Source organism: Rhamphochromis longiceps, linkage group LG5 (genome assembly GCF_057381845.1).
Source record: "Rhamphochromis longiceps isolate RC_006_pf linkage group LG5, R_longiceps_female_GT1.1, whole genome shotgun sequence".
Taxonomy (NCBI): Eukaryota; Metazoa; Chordata; class Actinopteri; order Cichliformes; family Cichlidae; genus Rhamphochromis; species Rhamphochromis longiceps.
The window spans coordinates 29727779-29746345 of NC_140561.1; positions in this window are offsets into that span (position 1 = coordinate 29727779).

The window sequence follows — 18567 nt, forward strand, 5'->3', positions numbered from 1 at the left end:
TCCCTGTTATTTCTTACATTTCCACACCTGTTCTTGTTTTCTTGTGATTAATACTATTACAGTGTTCTTCTTAATCAGCTTATTACATCTTGCTTTTTTGTGCTTTCCCTTTTTCTAATATTTTCTCCATATTTTAAAAACTTTGTCTGAGCTATCTCAGTCTGAGATTGAAGCATTTCTTCAAAATTCAGATTCAGGTTTGGAATAAAATTTGCTACAGACATCACTGGTTCTTAGAAAATAATGACTGATTTAACCTAGCATTCCTACAGTGTTTATCTTTATCTAACTATTTAATGTGCTGCCATCCATCCATCTATCCTACACAGACTGGAAAAGTCAGGGATCAAACCACAAACCTTCTGATTAGTAAATGGCCTGTTCTACCTCCTGAGCTATAGCCAGCCCACTGACAAAGCAAAGTATGCCCCGAAAGGGACCCAGGATGCTTTTGCTGTAATGCAACATTGCTAACCAGTGCAATGCCATACAACCCTGGATGCAATTCCATTAATACAAACATTCATGACTCCCTTAGGAAGATTTAGAACTCTGGTGCTTGTGGCCAAAACATTTTCTTTTTTCTCTTACTCGTCGCTTTTGCTATTTTTCTTTTTTTTCTTTTATACCTTGCTTCAGTTATCTGATTTGCTTTTGTTTTTCCCTTTAATATTTAATCTTTATCTCCTCTTTCATCCATTTGTTCCTTTTCCAATTTTCTCCTTTTCTTTCATCATTACGCCACTGTTTCCCTTTCTTTTTTGCTCCGTTTTTTGCAGGCAATTTCTATTATTCCCTTGATCTTTATTACATCCCCTTCATTTGTCAAATGTATTTCCTTCTTTATTTTATTCCATTCTTCAATGTATGTTTGTAATTTAGTCCATCTTGCATGAATGTGTGCACTTTTTATTGGCTGTTGGTTTTCAGTGTAACAGTAACACTTTTCTTATTTCTTATGTTGCTGTGTATTAGCATTTAGTGATTCTGCTTTTATGGACAACATGTCACTTATCTTCGAATGTGGTATATGTTGTGGTTTGTAAGGAGGTCAAGCTATCTAAGTACGATCTGTGATAAATGTATTATTATTATTATTATTATTATTATTATTATTTGAGGCTTTATATCCACTTCAGGATTGTAACAGTGCAGGATGCAGAATGGAATACGAAAATGATCATGAACATGAATAGATGTTCTTGGCTACAACTGCCACTTACAGTTGATGCTAATATTTCTTTTCTAATCACCTACTGTATGATAACCAGAATGCCAAAACTCCATTGGCATACTCAGAACAATAGTCAAGGCACATTCCAACTTTCTTTCTCTCCTCAACTTGATTCATGAAAATAGATTGCAAACACATGTACGGGGACAGGTACACAGACAACTGCCTCTTCCCTTCTTATCAGTTCTGCTTGTGTTCTGTTTATGAGTGGTAATAAGACGCATCAAGCTTCTGTGTCAGATGAGAGACATGACAGCCGACATGAGCAAGCTGGCATGACACAAAGGCAACAAGAGTTGCAGAAAGAAACATGCTACCTCTCCTCTATACTTCCCGATCCCCTCTCTCATATGTGATCCAGTTGGAACTGATGTGCAAGGGCTTCACAACAATGAAAACCAAAGACACAAAAGGAGAAGTAGGTGGAGGCAGGGTTATCAAAGTAGGGAACAGGGGCATGTAGGTGGGGGTCACCAAAGTAATCAAAAGTCTAATCTTGCACTGTCTTGCTCTAGATTTTGATCTTTAATTCTGAGTTTTCTGCTCTTTTCATAACAAAAAACTTACACCTCAGGCTGCTTACTGCTTTTCCTTCTGTATCTGTATTGTTTGTGCGGTAGTGGTGTTTTTTTTCTTCTTTCAAAGCACACGAAGTGAGAAAGAATTTAAAAAGAAACCCTTGCAGAAGCGGCTTGTAATATTGACCTCTGCCTCCTGGATTTCTACTCTCCTCTCTCTGTTGTTTTATTGCAGTTTATTGCTTGTCTAATTTGTCTGCATATTTAGATGAAGTTAAAACATTTCACACAAAAACCTGCGCTGACAACCCATTATATTAAAGCACCCCACTCCATTTGTAAATGGGTATGAACACCATCATCCAGGCTCAAAATTGTTGGACTCTTGGATTGAAAATGTTTTTTAATAAGATACCAAAATAGCTTGAATAAATTCCCTGAGGGGTGGACTGCAAAGCAAAACTAATGGGTTTGGGAGGTATATCTAGGAGAAGGTCAAAGTTTTCATTGTCATAAAGGTACATCTCTTTTAGCAACTTATACAACATAGCAGCTTGTGATGAATATACAACCAGAATTGGACCTGTAGTTTTGGTTCAAAATAAGATGTTCAATATAGATCATCTGCTTAAGCAATACATATTGATCAATATCACCAATTGATGCTCCATGTAAAGTTACAGTCACACAAATGGTATAATCCATTGTACAGACAATTTATATTTATACACTTGGTGCAGAATTGTAGAAATGTTTTAATGCTTTTTTACTGGTCCTAATCTGATACTAAACTGTGATCTAAACAGATGTGTTCCTCAGAGAACATTTCAAACTGGACAAGGCTGGCTGAACCATTTTATGCCGAAAAAGAATCAAGTGATGTATAAAATTCACCTTTTTAAGCAGAAAGCCTTGGTTAACAAAGACAAATTAACAATGCTACAAACTGCTGAAAATGATGGCTCATTCAGAGATTGTCAAAGCCAGGAGACTGGTAAGTGGGAGTGGTACCAAGTGCAGACACAATACAGAGTCGCAATAAGATCTCACAAGTTTACAGAATAAACAATGGCAATGCATGGATACGTGGTGGGGGAATCTTTGACATGGGAACTGAAAACCAAGGGAGAGGATGGTTAAAATCTGGTCGGGGAAGTGGGAGTGACACTGGTTTTAAGTACCATCCTGGTGATTGCCAGAGATGAAGAACAGGTGGTGAGGTCTAGGTGTGGCACCAGGGCTCTGCTCCAGTTGGGTGGATGCAGAGAAGCTGAGCCAGCATTAAAAAACACTGGATACTCACCCAAATCATGACAGATGCTTTTCTGCGTACATTAAGCCATCCCAACAATGGACTGTTCTCTCTGTTGAGGTCAGGAAAGCGATTCCGCTGCCTGAAGACCAACACAGAGAGACTGAGGAGGAGCTTCTTCCCCATATGTGTGGGATACTGACCCACACATATGGTTTTTACACACACACTGGACATTCTGGACATTTGTTTACACTAGTGGCCACTGCACAACTACACTGCGTGGTCATCAAATCGAATCACTCTATCACAAGTCACTTAAATAAATCACTTTAAGCATATTTGCACTGCACAAGACACTTACACATGTGGATTGCACAACCCTGGACATTATATTTCTTCGTTACCATTTAGTACTTGTACAGCTGCTGTTATTGTTCTATATTTCTTCATATATTCTTATATATTTCTATATTGTGTATTTGTGTATTGTGTATTTTGTTGTACAGTTATTGTATTTTTAACTTTAACTTTTTATATTTTATTTTATTCTTTCCTAGTTAAATTTACCCTTCATTTTAATTTGTTGTTGTACAGTTATTTTATTTTTATTTTTAACTTTAATTTTTATATTTTATTTTATTCCTTCCTAGTTAAATTTACCCTTCATTTTAATTTTCATATTTATTTCCTATCCTATTCATAGTCTTTTTTTTTTTTTAGGTCACGAGCAGTTGTCTAAGCATTGCACTGCATATCATACTGTGTATGACTGTGTATGTGACAAATAAAATTTGAATTTGAATTTGACCTTGGTTGTAAAAGGTGTTTTTTTGAGTTACACTATACTAGCTTTAAGCAGTCTGGCCATTCTCATCTGACCTTTGACATCATCAAAGTATGTTCATGAGAGAACTGCTGCCCTTTCTATTTTTTCCTTTGGTGTTGGAAAATCTCAGTAGATCTTTAGTAGATTCTCGATTATTCAGACCAGTCAGTCCAGCAACCATGACACATTCAAAGTCACTTAAATGACCCTTCTTCCACGACAAGTATGTTTATTTTCACCCTTGGTTAACTAAAGGGAAATGTGAATTAGCCCTTTTTTTCTTTGTCATTTTTTCATTTGTTTAGTGCTCAGGTGAAATACGCCGAAGGCAATGATTATGTTTGGATTTTGGAATGAACTGTTAATTAGTTAAGTAGAAGTACGTATATCATTCAAAGAAGAAACAGCTTTCTAAACCTTCCTTTTTTCTTTCTTATACTCTGGAAGCTGAAGCCAGTGATTCTAGCAAGAGATGATCATATGAAAGATCAAATCCCAGAAAAGTAAGGCTCAATTAACTTACTTTTTATTTTATTTGTTTATTTATTTTATGTATAGTTATTTTTGATAAAAGTCAAAACATATAGAAATGATTTGTCAAGGAGACCAAATTCCTAAAAAATGAAAAATCATCATTATAGTGCATCAGATTTACAGTACTCTTCTTTGATTCAAAACCCATCACAGAATTTTTTTTTTCAGGTTGATTTCCCTTTCACTTTATTCTGTGTGCATAAAGGTTGCTGTGTTTACCATTACCAATAGGTGCCAGCATTGTTACATCAAGCTATAAGTTTTCTGCGCTGGCATCTGCTAAGTGTTGAAAGCCAGCACAGAGCGGCTGGATGGCACACACTCAGCTACGGCTCAGACTGATAAGGGAATACACCAGACTCAGTCCGGTACTTTCTGTTGGAATACACACAAACTGGTTTTGACTGGAGTGGATGGAGGAGGAGGTTGGGTGAAAGGAGGAAAAAGAGAGGGATTAGGCATCTAATAGGGAAGAAAACTAGAGAGGGGGGAGGAAAAACATCGGGAAGTGATGCTAAAGTGGAAATGGTGAGAGGAATGACATATATACATAGGGTAGGTGAAATTAAGAAATGGGGGAATACAATAAGTAGGATAATGTTGGAGATGTAAGACAAAATAGGGATTCAGAGAAAGAGAAGAACTTAAAAACATAAACTTTGAGAAATAATGAAGGAAAATTAGAGATCATAAATCTTTAAAGATGATGAGGTTAACCTTTTCTCCTTGTTTCTCTCCTCCCTCCTTTGTTTTCAGCTCCATTTCTTCGCTTGCTTTCTCTTTTCCCACATTCCCTTTATCTCATCCTCTCCTCTTCCCCTTTTCTTCACACGTTTTCATTGACTTTCTTCCTCTTTTTTCATGCCTTTTCAATCGTCCTCTTTTCGCCTTCCTGCAAACCCACTTTCTCAGAGCGCTGGAGGTAGACAGTAATGAGAGGAGTGACAGATTGCAGCAAGTTATCTGCTTCCTAATGCTACTTACATGGGGACAGCTTGCCATGTTCCCTCGATGAAGAGATGGGAAAATAAGGAGACAGAGAGGAGGGAGAAGGAGCGCTTACCATGCTTCCTCCAGCTTCCTTGGATTTTGTTCTTTCTTTTCTGTTTGCATGTCTTTTTCCAAACTTTCTTCCTGGTCATTCTTCTTTTTTGTACCAAGACATTAAATGATTGATAGGTATCATTTTGAGGAACCTAGAAAGTGTCATACAAGTTGTATAGATTTAATTAATGCTGCTGTTCCATCATTCCTCTTACATAGTGGCACATAGAAATTGGTCGGTTTAAAACTTTGTTTGTTTTATATTTGTTACTATGACAATTCAATTTCCCTCTGGGATTAATAAAGTTTCTCTGATTCTGATTAAAAGTATTTCTGAACAGCTAAAACTGGCACATGGCACTGGTGGAAAAGACACGGCTATGGCTGTTTTTTTTTTTTCTAAGAATACTGAGAAAAGCTGGCATCCCCAACAGGTGCTGCTGAACTATTCCTTCTGTACTAAACAGAGAGTTTTAATATATTATATTTATGTTTGGTATTTCAGCTGGACAGTAGCTAATCAGAAAACTTTACAGTGGGTTGTGTCAAGAGTCCAGAAGATCACTAGGTTGCAACTTTGAACCCTACAAGATGTTTACAGCAGTCACTGCCTCAGGAAAGTCTCCAACTGCAAGGACACTACACACCCATGCCACAATCTATTTGAACTTCTGCCATCCAGCAAATTCTACAGAGCTTTTCATGCACTGACTAAATCACTGGCTCAGGGATAGTTTCATCCCAAAACCCATAAACACATTTAATCTGTCCATCAAGCAGAACTTTTCAGACTCACAATTACCTCAAGACAAATTTAAACTACGACTGTAATTGGCTAAGCTGAACTATTTTCTCGATGCACATCATGCTTTGTATTTATATTTTCCTTAGTGACTGTATAATGAATAAGACAGCACAGATGTCAGTATGGGATATTAGCATAGACCATGGACTGAGAGTCAGACTTTATGGTAACTAGGCAACTCAAAATATGAGTTCAACCCTTGAATTAAAGCAAAGAGCAGGCACTTCTGTTGTATTAAAAGGGTTTCATTTCCAATTTGTTGTGATTTGACATCAGTCCATTTAATTACGCTTATCCATTTCCAGGGATGGGCAGTAACGCTGCGCTACTGCGTTACTAAAACCGTGATTTTTTTGCAAGAACATCTCATGACAGTGACGTAAGCGAGTGCGACGTTGGTGACAACAGCTGTGTGCTGATCAATAATGGATAATATATTGAGTGCGGGAGAGAGTATGAGCATGCGGCGTTTAAAGCGTGGAAGTACTGACCTTACTTTGAGTTTGAGTCCATAAAAAGTGACAAAAACATTAGTGTCCATTGTGTGTGGGAAGAAAACTTCTTTTTACACCGAAGAAAAACCCCTAAACTTCCGAGCAAGCACCGAGTGCGCTACGACATAATTGGAAACTCACAGAGGAACTCGCGGATTCTTCCACTGACCGCTGTGGCACACCTGCACCAGAGTAAACCTCCGCCTACCCTATTCCTGCTTTACAGGTGAAAATAGAGCAAAAGGACCGCTAGTCTTTGATGTTATTTATTTTCTGCTGTGTTTTACTTGCATCTATTTGAAAGAGTGAGTGTAAACACAAAAAATATTAAATTTTATGTGCTGCAATGTGCAGAAAATAGGTTTAAATATTAAACAAATTTCTTCCAGTCAGAGAATGTTGCATATAATGAAATTTTTGCTTGATGCATAAAGTTAAAAGGTTAAAACTAATAAAACAAGTTTTAAAAAGAGACTTTTCCATTTGATTACATCTTGTATGATGGATTATGTAGAAAAAGTAGAATTGGGCTGAAAGATCTATCGCTTTATCACCTATTCAGGTTGTAGATCGTGTTTTTAAAAAGTAACTAAGTAACTAAGTAATTAATTACTTTTGAAAATAAGTAATCAGTAAAGTAACGGGATTACTTCTTTGGTAATTAGTTACTGATTACTTTTTTCAAGTAACTTGACCAACACTGTCCATTTCAGGGTCACAGGGGAGCTGGATCCTATCCCAGCTATGGCACTGTTTGGACAAGTTACCAGTCTGTCACAGGGTTGACACAGACAACCATGCTCACATTAACACCTACAGACAATTTAGAATCACCACTTAACCTATGTCCCCTGTGGGATCAAGCCAGAGTATCCAGAATGAACCCATGCAGGCATGGGGAGAACATCCAAATTTCTTATAATGACATAATGAGCGAAAATTGGAAAAAATGATGCTACCCAAACATGGGTACTGGACTATCTCTGTTTAAATATAGAGGAAAGGAAGGAAAATCACAATGATTTATCAAGCAAAATGTACCTTTTATGGTGTGGATTTTCTGTAATGTGGAAATAAGAAATGATGACTTAGAGGCGGTGGTTTTACTTTCAAATCCAAAATGAATATATGGAACATTTTAAGTAAATATCTTGTCGGTTCTGTGAAGATCAGCTTATGCCTTCGCAATGCTTAATGTGCTGAATGTGTTATCTTTTAATTCCACAACAGTTCATTCATTTCACATTTGAGAACTTATTTCCACTGCCTGAATCTGTTGCAGATGTAACAGAGTGTGGTGAATGTAGATTTACTCAGCCTACTATAAACATGCACTATATGATAATGCATGCAGAAACTCCTGGTGGACTTTCTGCATCCCAAGAAGAACATCAGTAGAGAAGGAGGAAATTGTGGCAGTTTTTTTTTGTGTGTATTTGTTTTTTTTATTGTTGAATGGATACGTATAGAAAAGTCTTAATCTTTGAATTTTATATATATATATATATATATATATATATATATATATATATATATATATATATATATATATATATATATATAAAATCAACTGATACTCTACGCTATTTAAGGTGCTTCAGCCTGCATACAGTGGCTGCGGCCTTTGCAAGCTGTTTTGCAAATCCACCTCCAACCAAGCTCTTCAATTCCAGGCTTTTTCTGACTTAGTCAATGCCATGTTCATTGTCAGTGGTGCCTACTCTGTTCTGTGAGGAGGTCCTGCTTCTGCACTTAGTGACTTCTGTCTTTCCACATACTGTATGTACATGTCAGCTCATACCTCCATATTAATGATTGTTGGTTACTTAACAATCCTGTAGTGATTTCAAGCAAACTGTTAGCCCATCCACTTTGTGTTCCTATGCTACATGACCACAATACTTCTCGCTTCTTTAGTTTTCATTGTTATAATTTATTAATGTCGTGGACGTAAAATCAAATAGTCAAAAACTCAACGTACATGTAATGTAAAGACCATTCGTTCGAAAAGCAAATAATTGGGACTGAAACATACTAGATATTAGCTGTTTTTATGTTATCTTATTACACAAGAATTGGACTGATATAAAAATATAAAAGAAAGAAAAACAGCAAGAGCCATAATTCAAAGTAAAGTTATAGGTTAACTGTACTACATGCAATCTTTCATTGACAGATGATTTCTGATAAATCTGATAAATATACTGCAATGAAACCAGAGTAAAACAGTAATGAGCACTTAGCAGCACACGTGGAAGCCAGAAAAAAACGCCTGCCCAGCCCCCCCAAAAGAGAAAGAAAGACAGGAATAAAAAGGATCATGAGGATTATCACTTTGAGGTTACCAGTGCAGGATCCAGATTTAGTCTCTCTCTGGAGCCAGGTTCATTAAAACATGCCAGTATTGCTGTCATATGAGAAAATACCTGATATAAAGCTCAGCCTGTGACCCATTTTGTTATATAGCAGGAATGTACACTAATGGACACAGTGTTTGACATTTTACACACTGGCAGTTCTGCAATATTTTGTTTTTGCATTAATGCGAACACTGCCACTGGAAAACAACTTAATCTCACATGCTGTTTATAAGCGCAAACACAAAACATGTATTGTCACACAATTATTCTCATGCTCAGCCTTTCAGATGATGCACAGCATTTCTCAGTCACACACACACACACGCTTCCACAAACGCCTTGCAGTCACCCTGCCTGTTTGGTACGGCACTGCACTGTGGTGGAAGCTGTCACCAACTAGTCTCACTGGACAATTCATTGTCACACAAAAGTGTGACTGGTTGACAGATCGACAGACAGACTTATGAAAAGCCTGCAAGACATGCTGCAAGAAAGAGAAGGAGTGGCAGAGAGAGTGAGGCAGAGAGAGGAGTGGGAGAGAGTGGGAGGCAGGGAGAGAGACAGAAATGGAGACAGAAATGATTTAAAGTTATTAATAGAGAGGACAAAACAAAGGCAAGTAGAGAAGAAGAAAAAAGCTCAAATGAGCATCGTTTGAATAAAATTGCGCTATTTCTTCAGAAATACACCTGCTTGTGTTAATTACAGAAGTCATTAAAATCAGCCATTAAAAATACTCATTTTTGAGTGCATTGAAGAAGTAATTACATCAAATGGATGTTGACAACACTGGGACATTCATTAAGGTCTTCAAATGAATGATCCATAAAAATTAAAAATGATACCAGTCACTGTCACTATTAGCTTGACACTCTCTCCTTTCTCTTGTGCTTCAATCTTTTTTTTTCTCCCAGAAAGCGTCTACAGTTATACACGGTGAATTTAAATGCTTTTTTGAATCCATTAGGCAGTGAAAACATACAGAGGACACGAGATTATGGACACTTTGATTGCATACTGCTGCGTATATCGACAAAAATATTAATAATTACACAATTTCAAAACGTGTTTAACCATGTGTTAATAACGAAATGCTAATTAGGAATCATGCAGCCAAAACAAGGCACTCCAACTATCCAATAGAGGCCTTTCTGAGTCCAGAAAGTTTATTCTTTGAATGAAAAAATATCTAGATATCTCATTAAAGTTTTTGTAACATATCTAATATCAGTGATATGCCATTAAGTAGAAAACATGCCATGCCCAATTTAGGTCCTGGCTTGGTTCACTGTCCAGAAAAACTTGCAGACAAGATTCAATAACCAACTCAATTTGGTCATAGTATTTAATTTTAGAAAGTCAACTGCTGAATAAAATGAAAACAAATAAACAAACAGACAAAAAAAAAAAATCATCAGAAGCATAAGAAGGACAGAGTGTTTAAAGTTCATGCTGGTCTCAAAACATTTACACACAAAATGTTACATGGACCTACATCCAAGAGAAAATAAAAGCTAAGGTCTGCACACACATAAAAGACTGCTGTAACAAGCCTTGCCACAGTGGATGCTGCTGTTAAATCCATTTGTTTGGCAAGAGTACATAGCTTGAAAGGTGTTTGAAACTGGTTTTGTTTAGGTTTTTTTTTTTTTTTTTTTTGGCAAAAACATATTTTAAAATATTCTCATGTAAATTTACCAGCAACTGGTTGTGTATCTCTAAGCGTCTGTTATATGTGTTTGGTGGGGTGTAAATACACCCATAACATCAAAACTATTAATGAAACCCATACACACATGTTCCACAGCTTCTCTTTCTCTCTCTCTCTTTCTCTCTCTCTCTCTTTTACACACAGACACACACACACACACATATACACATAAGATGCGCAGCCACAGGGCATGAGTGGGTGTCTGGTTTAAATAAGCTGTCATAAATGTATCTGATTGAGCGACTGCCTGTCATACATGGCTGTGATTACCTGACAGGTACTAGTTAGATATTCCTTGCTGTCCAGAGGGGGTAGTCCATCCCAGAATCATTACATGAATTCCAAGCTGCTCAGCATACTGCTTATATATGAAAGCTTGTGTATATTCCTTAAATGGAACTGGGGCAATTCACCAGTCACTGGAAACAATAAATGTATAGCTTACACTGCATGCAGTAATAGCCAGTTGACCATCGGTGAGGTATCACAATGTTGACTCATCTATCATTAAGTTCAAATTGATCAGGAGAGACACAATCAGTCACTGCCTAATCAGTTTAACCTTTAGCACTGCAACATGACAGGGTCAAATACCACCCCACATGGACATGTGCGCTCATACATACATGCACTTAGCATAAAACGGTCATCTGGGCATAGCTGAGTGACACATTACAGCTGAGACCATAGCAGTAGTAATATATTGGATGCCAGTGACTGTGTGTGTATCTGAATTATGATTAGTTGGTGCATGTGGTGAGAGCAAAATAGAGGTATGTGTGTGTGTTGGTCTGTCTCTGCATATTATAGATTGCTGTAGAGAGCAGGGAACTAAAATGTGTGTGTGTGTAATTACTAATGTGAATTTCTGACTTATGGTTCTCATGTGTGAGCACGTAATAACTAATGCTTGCAGGCTAGATGGGTGCAGAGCAGAGCAATGATTATGGAGTCATTCCTCAGCTCAAGGTTGGCAGAGTGGACACACACAAACACACATACACCAGAAAAGATAAATGATTACTTGGCTGTGATTGTCCTGCCACACCCAAAAAATTCTCATCGCTTACTACAACTGAAAAACGTTGCAAATACATATTTGTATTCCTGAACTTGTGAAGTGGTTCAAAACAGTTTACTCATTGCTTTTGTTGTTGTTTTCATCTAAAAGAAAAACTGATCCATCTGCACATTAGTGATATCTGTGCTGGATGTTCTTGTCAGTTTCATGTGGGTATGTGGTTACAGTAAAGCAGGAGCTTCATTAGCGAACAGAATTTGGGGAATTTCTTGGGTTTTCGGAAAAACAGATTGATCTGTTTTTCATACATTATAAGGGAAAAATGTATATATACTATGTATTGAAAACTAGGTTGTCATGTGAAGCATGTAGCCTGAAACTAGCTACTAGCATTAGTAGCTACTAGCTTTAGCAGCTAGTCTTTAGAAAAGCATGTTTCTTAGTTTGACCTTTTTGATATTGTGAAACGTATATTTGACAGTCCAAGAGGAAGTGTCACTGCATGTACATTGCATGTGTGCCTGTAATACACTACTAAGTTCTAAACAAAAATAGTTACTTTCTTATTTGTTCTTCCTGTTCGTCTTTATTATTTCCTGTATGCTGTTTTGTGACATTTTATGTTTCACACACACACACACACACACACACACACACACACACACACACACACACACACACACACACACAGCTCTGTAAAGTTAGTAAAGGTCATCAGGATCCTCTGAGGGTTGTGGTTAAGTCTGTGTTTATCCTATTTGCACCCAAGCATAGAGGACAGTGGAGAAATAGTTTTTCATCTAGTTCTCATTACCAAGAGTGTCTGTATGTGTAAGTGTGTGAGTGTGCATGTGAGTGCGGAATTAAAAATAAATTATAAAAAACAAAATTTGACACTAAAAAAAAAAAAAAAAATCTGTACTTTCTTACTATTTTACTTCACTTTAAAATCTACTGCATAATCTGAAAAAAGTAATTGTTAAGGAAAGTGGTAGATATATTACTCATCCAAAGTTATGTTTGTAATTTACTCTATATTTAAATTTGTGTCAGAAATTCCATCATCTGATTGTCCTGTGTATTTATTTTCCAGCATAATATCCATTAAATGAACATACGGTGATCCCGGTAAAATGAATTGGATCATTAAATGTCTTGAACTTTGTTGATTTTCTTGAATGTTTTGTTGAATTCTGCACAATGACTATTTGTGGGAATTCTGTGAGTTGTTCTTTTGTCAGCGGTTCCAGTTCATGTTCATCAAATATTAAGTACAACTGTGTGTTTGTATTTTTCTGGTCATCTTTTAATGATAAAAACATGACAGTGTAAGGCTTGATTTTCTGTGTCTGTGTGTGTGTGTGTGTGTGTGTGTGTGTGTGTGTGTGTGTGTGTGTGTGTGTGTGTGTGTGTGTTACGGATATAGGCAATGAATTACTTTTGTCATTTTTCAGCAGACTGCATATATCAAATCTTGTGCAGTGACCTTAGCTGTCACCTGTTCTCACACAGAAACAGACACAGACATGCATGAGCACAGACACACATACATGCATTATAAATTACTCACTATATTGGGGTTCTTGTTAGTGTAATGACCTAAGTCAGTATCGATGTACCCTATCATTTGTGGGTGTGAGTAAGCAAGCGTAAATTATATTAGATGTTTAAATATTCATTGGTCTTTCCTCAAAGACTCACAGTTGGAAGGGAGTTGGTCATCAAACTATAGCACACTGGGTCACACAAACAGTCTATGTGCATTCTAATCCACAAAATAATTTTAAACTATTCATGGAAAAATTCTGTGTGTTCCAGCACATTTTGTTCTATTAACTGTTGTATGTGTGAATGTCATAACTGCAGCTTATTGGAAGAAATACTGCACTAGAAATGAACAGGACACATACATGATCATCATGTAGATCACAACAGCTGTCGTGAATAGAAGAGTGGGGGTGGCTGTAGCTCAGGAGGTAGATCTACTAATTGGTAGGTTTGTGGTTTGATCCCTGGCTGTTCGAGTCTGCATTCCGAAAATCGCTGGGCAAAAAACCCAACCCTAAATTGCTCTGTGATGCCTCCGTTCTGACATCGCTTATACAGTAAAAGTGTTTGCTTAATGAGGGCTCGGGTTGAGTTGAAAAGTGTTATATAAGAACCAGTCCATTTAGCATTGATGTGCAGCAATTTTAAAATTTCAAGCTTAATGATTTCCTGTAGTATTTTTTCTTGTCTTATTTGCAGCAATGTTGCATATTAATGTTTGTTTTTTAATGTCTTTTATAGATTTTATGATGATAATCACCTGATAACAATTCTGATGGAGTAGGCTGCACTCATTTTGTGTGGAAGTAGACTCATCTGATGAAAGCCTGAAGTAGAAAGCCTGGCTGAACAGAGAAACCTGCTAACTGCCGTCATGCTTCAGTGATGTTATTTTTTTGGTCACTACCCACAGCTTGTGACCATAGGTGAGAATAGTAATGTAGATCAACCAGTAAATCGACAGCTATGCTTTCATGCTCAAATCTCTCTTCACCACTGCAGATCAATCAGCGTCTGCATCACTGCCAATGCTGCACCAATAAGTCTGTCAATCTCTCACTTCACTGATGAACAAAACTCCAAGATACTTGAATTCCTCCACTTGGGGCAGTAACTCTTGCCCAAGCTGAAGTGGGCACTCTACCCCTTTATGGCCACAAAGCTTGGAGACTTGGAGATGCTCTAATCCCAGCATGATATGGTTCCTTCTGTCCTTCAAAGCTGACCATTTTTATCTTTTTGTGCCCTGCTCATCTCTCTTTTTTACTCTTTCTGAATCCCCCTGTGTTTGTAAGTCCTTGGTGGCACACATACAGCCAATTAATTGATTACTCAACAGCTATTATAATACGATCGGCTTTTGTCTCATTGATCACCAGATCATCCCATCAATATTGTGGTAAGGTTGCTAGTGATTTTCAGGTATGATATTATCAGTGTTTTTGAAACATAATGTGCCATTTCACACTCAGTTTTATCCTGCCTCTCCAAGCTGTTGGCTTTATCCAACAGAACAGAACTGAACCCAGACCCCACTATCTCTTGGCCTCGATGCCCAAACCTAGAAATTCTGTCCATAACCAGATTGATGGGGTAGATTAACTGAGAAAGGGCAGCCCTTGTTGACTTAATTTGAACCAAGCCCTCGCTAGAGTTGGACAGGTACTAGAACAAAGCACTAGCTCAGGCTCAGATACTCCATCTACAGTAACCAGTTGACTGCCCCTAGAGCCCATCATGCAGATTCTGCGCTCGTGGGAAGATTGACACATGAACATTTTTTAGGCTTGGCTTAGTTTTTTAAGGCCCTGTCCTGGGCAGATTAACTTGTTCCTAAATCTTGTGCTGAATCATTCTTAGTCTGGAACATTTCCCAGGACCAATTGCCCTTGTGACACCCTGTCAGGGGGTGAATTGCCCAGATACACTGGGTCACAAAACCCTTTCACCACTTTGAGGTGGTGATCCACAAAGGGTCTTCATACATGGCACATACATAATGCTAGGATCCCAAGTATTGCCATAAATACTAGTTTTAACACAAACCAAGTTAAACGTAAATATATTATGTAAGTAGGTATATAATGTATTTTTCCCCGAGTGCCCCATATATGTATGTAGTGTCTTTAAAATGAAAACAAGAGATGCTTTTAATCCCATTCTTTTTAAAATATGCATGAATAACTTTTCTCTTCAAACCTAATTGATTGCTCGAATCTGCCGAAAGCTTGTTTAAGGTCACATCTGTTTGCATCTTTCAGATGCACCGTTTGTCAAAATAAACCCAACCAAAGAGAAAAACGATAGTTATTAAGTGACAGCTATTATCACATCTAAGGCCCTAGAGAGATGCAGCATGCCACTTAAAGGACAAAACAGAATAATTCTCCACAAATTATAGGCTGTAAGGCAGCACAATTACAACGTCTCCTGGAAGAAATTTGGTGTATTTACGTCTAGATAATGTTTGTGAAAGGAGCAGGTTTGGGTTTTTTCCTTAACCTCCTAGGACCTGGCATCCACATACGTGGACATCATATTTTGGGTTATTTAGACCAAAATATTCAATTTTGCTCTACAAGGGCCTGATATCCACTTACGAGGACATTATACTGCTACTGTTCTATCAAAATTTTAAATGAATATCCTCATATGTGGCTCTCATTTTTCTTAATAACAAAAATAAGGTAAAAAAAAAATTCAGGTAATTCTTTGTTTTTACATTCATATTACCCCAATATGCCCAAATATCAAAGAGAAATTAAAAATGCATGCTGTGGAAGAGTTCGGGTTTTAGAAGGTTAACTCTAGAGAGTATCACATGAGAAAGAAAGGAGACAAGTTTAAACTTACTCAGATTTAAGAATTAAAACAAAGAGAAGTTGCTTGTGAATAGGGTTGGGTATTGTTTAGGTTTTATCCGATACCAGTACCAAACCGGTACTTTTGAAACGGTGCCTGTGCTTAAACGGTGCTCGAACCGGTGCTTAAAGAATTGAGAACACAAAATTGGTCCAAAAACCTCTCATGTTCAGCTGTTTTTTTGTAAAAAGATAACAATGTTAGCCTTTTCTGCAGCTATAGGGGATTTATGGTATCACTCTTGGCTGGAAGCAGTGCTTAAACAATGGAAAAAACACCAACTTTGTCCAAAAACCTCTCATGTTTAGCTGTTTTCCACTTTTTCTTTGGTCATTTTAGCCTTTTTGGCCAGGGTGAAGGGAGTATCTGCCATCAAACAAGAAGACAGACGCATGTAACTACGACGGTGTTTGCTAGTTCACCTTACATGCATTAATTTAATAACGTGGTTAGCCTACTCAACGTAAATTACACACGAACATCATTAAGCCACTCGCGCAGAGAAGAACGGCTGCTGCTGCCATCATCATTCGTCATCATTTCTGCTACACTGGCAGGGCTAGGGGCCAGGATGTAAAAATGAGATGACAAGAGATGAAGGAGAAACTAGAATGTAAACAGGGGTAATTCTTGTTTCCCTACTTAAGAATTAAGTTAAAACTTTCAGAGAGCTGTGTGAAGAACACTAACCACTGAACGCTAACTTGATAATATGGAGATGTGGAATATTTGTGATTACATTCCCAGCAGGGGGATCTGGCTGTGCTAATCAGCATAAATTTTTAAACAGGGAGCAGGTATACAAGGCAGATGAAAACAGTTTCATGAGTTTAGCTGCATCACTCCATATAGACATGACTGATCATCTTAACAAGAGGTGAGATGACATAGCCTAAAGTAAGTATCTCTAAGCATCTCCTTCATCCATGCACTTTTTACTGATTTGGATTTATATATTTAAGTATCTAAATCTCCCAGGCATTTATTTATACATATTTTTATTTTTAATCCTTTATTTATCCAGGTAAAAAATCTCATTGAGATTAAAAATCTCATTTCCAAGAGAGACCTGGCATCATAGCAACAAAAGTCACATACCACATAGGTATATAACATTTAAAACAAATACAATATCCCATACAAACATGTGTAAAATATACAATAACAGATCAATATATATATATATATATATATATATATATATATATATATATATATATATATATATATATATATATTAGGGGTGCAATGATACACAAAATTTGGTTCGGTTCGATATTTTGGTGTCACGGTTCGATATTTTTTCGATACAAAAAAATGTTCATGCCTTTTTAATTTGTCATTTATTAAAATTATAAATATATATTTTAACTCAAAAGTACAGTTTTTAAATAATTTAAAGAAAAATAAATCTATCTGATCGAGAAATCACTCATCTTTGGAAAAGAGAGTTTATTACAGAGAAATGGCTCTTTCCAAAATAAAAGCTATACTATACACTTCTTCTGGGGTATATTCTCAGCAGCATATTAAACATATCAGGATCCACTGAGCTCTCAACACAGACAGCATCGTAAGAAGAAAAGTTGATTAACTAAATTGAAAATTTTATATTGTTCGATACATATGCGTACCGAACCGAAAGCACTGTATGAACGGTTCAATACCAATACGAGTATTGTTGCACCCCTAATATATATATATATATATATATATATATATATATATATATATATATATATATATATATATATATATATATATATATATATATATATATATATATATATATATATATATATATATATATATATATACAATACAAATCTAAGTCCAAAATATGAGATATAACATACTGCTGTTTGAATAGACAGCTTACACTGCCACACTTATGTCAAGCTGTTAAAGCCTTTGTCAGTATGTTACATCCTTTGACGGCACACACTGAGGATCCAGGGGGTTCGTCAGTGCGTTGTGCCACACCCCAGTGGCTTTCTTTAACAAACTCAAGTTTTTATTTTCATTCATTTACTTCAATTTATTTATTTATATTTTAGCAAGGATTTTAGGAATTCTATTAACCTTTTGGAGCTTTGTACTTTCTTAAATGTGTTCTTAGAGCTGTTGCCCAAAGTTTTGATAAGCTATTTTCACAGCCTTTTGAGCATTTATCAATATGTCAAGCCATTTTGAAGAATTTGCATGTTGATGAGGTCTTTGTGTTTTGATTTAAAAATCTTTTTTATCTTTAGGCTACTATTTGCATGAGACTTTGCCTTTTCTAAAGTGAACATCTGGAAATGTCACCTTAAATAGACATAAACACGGGGACCAAGATATGTCCTTCAGTGTGCA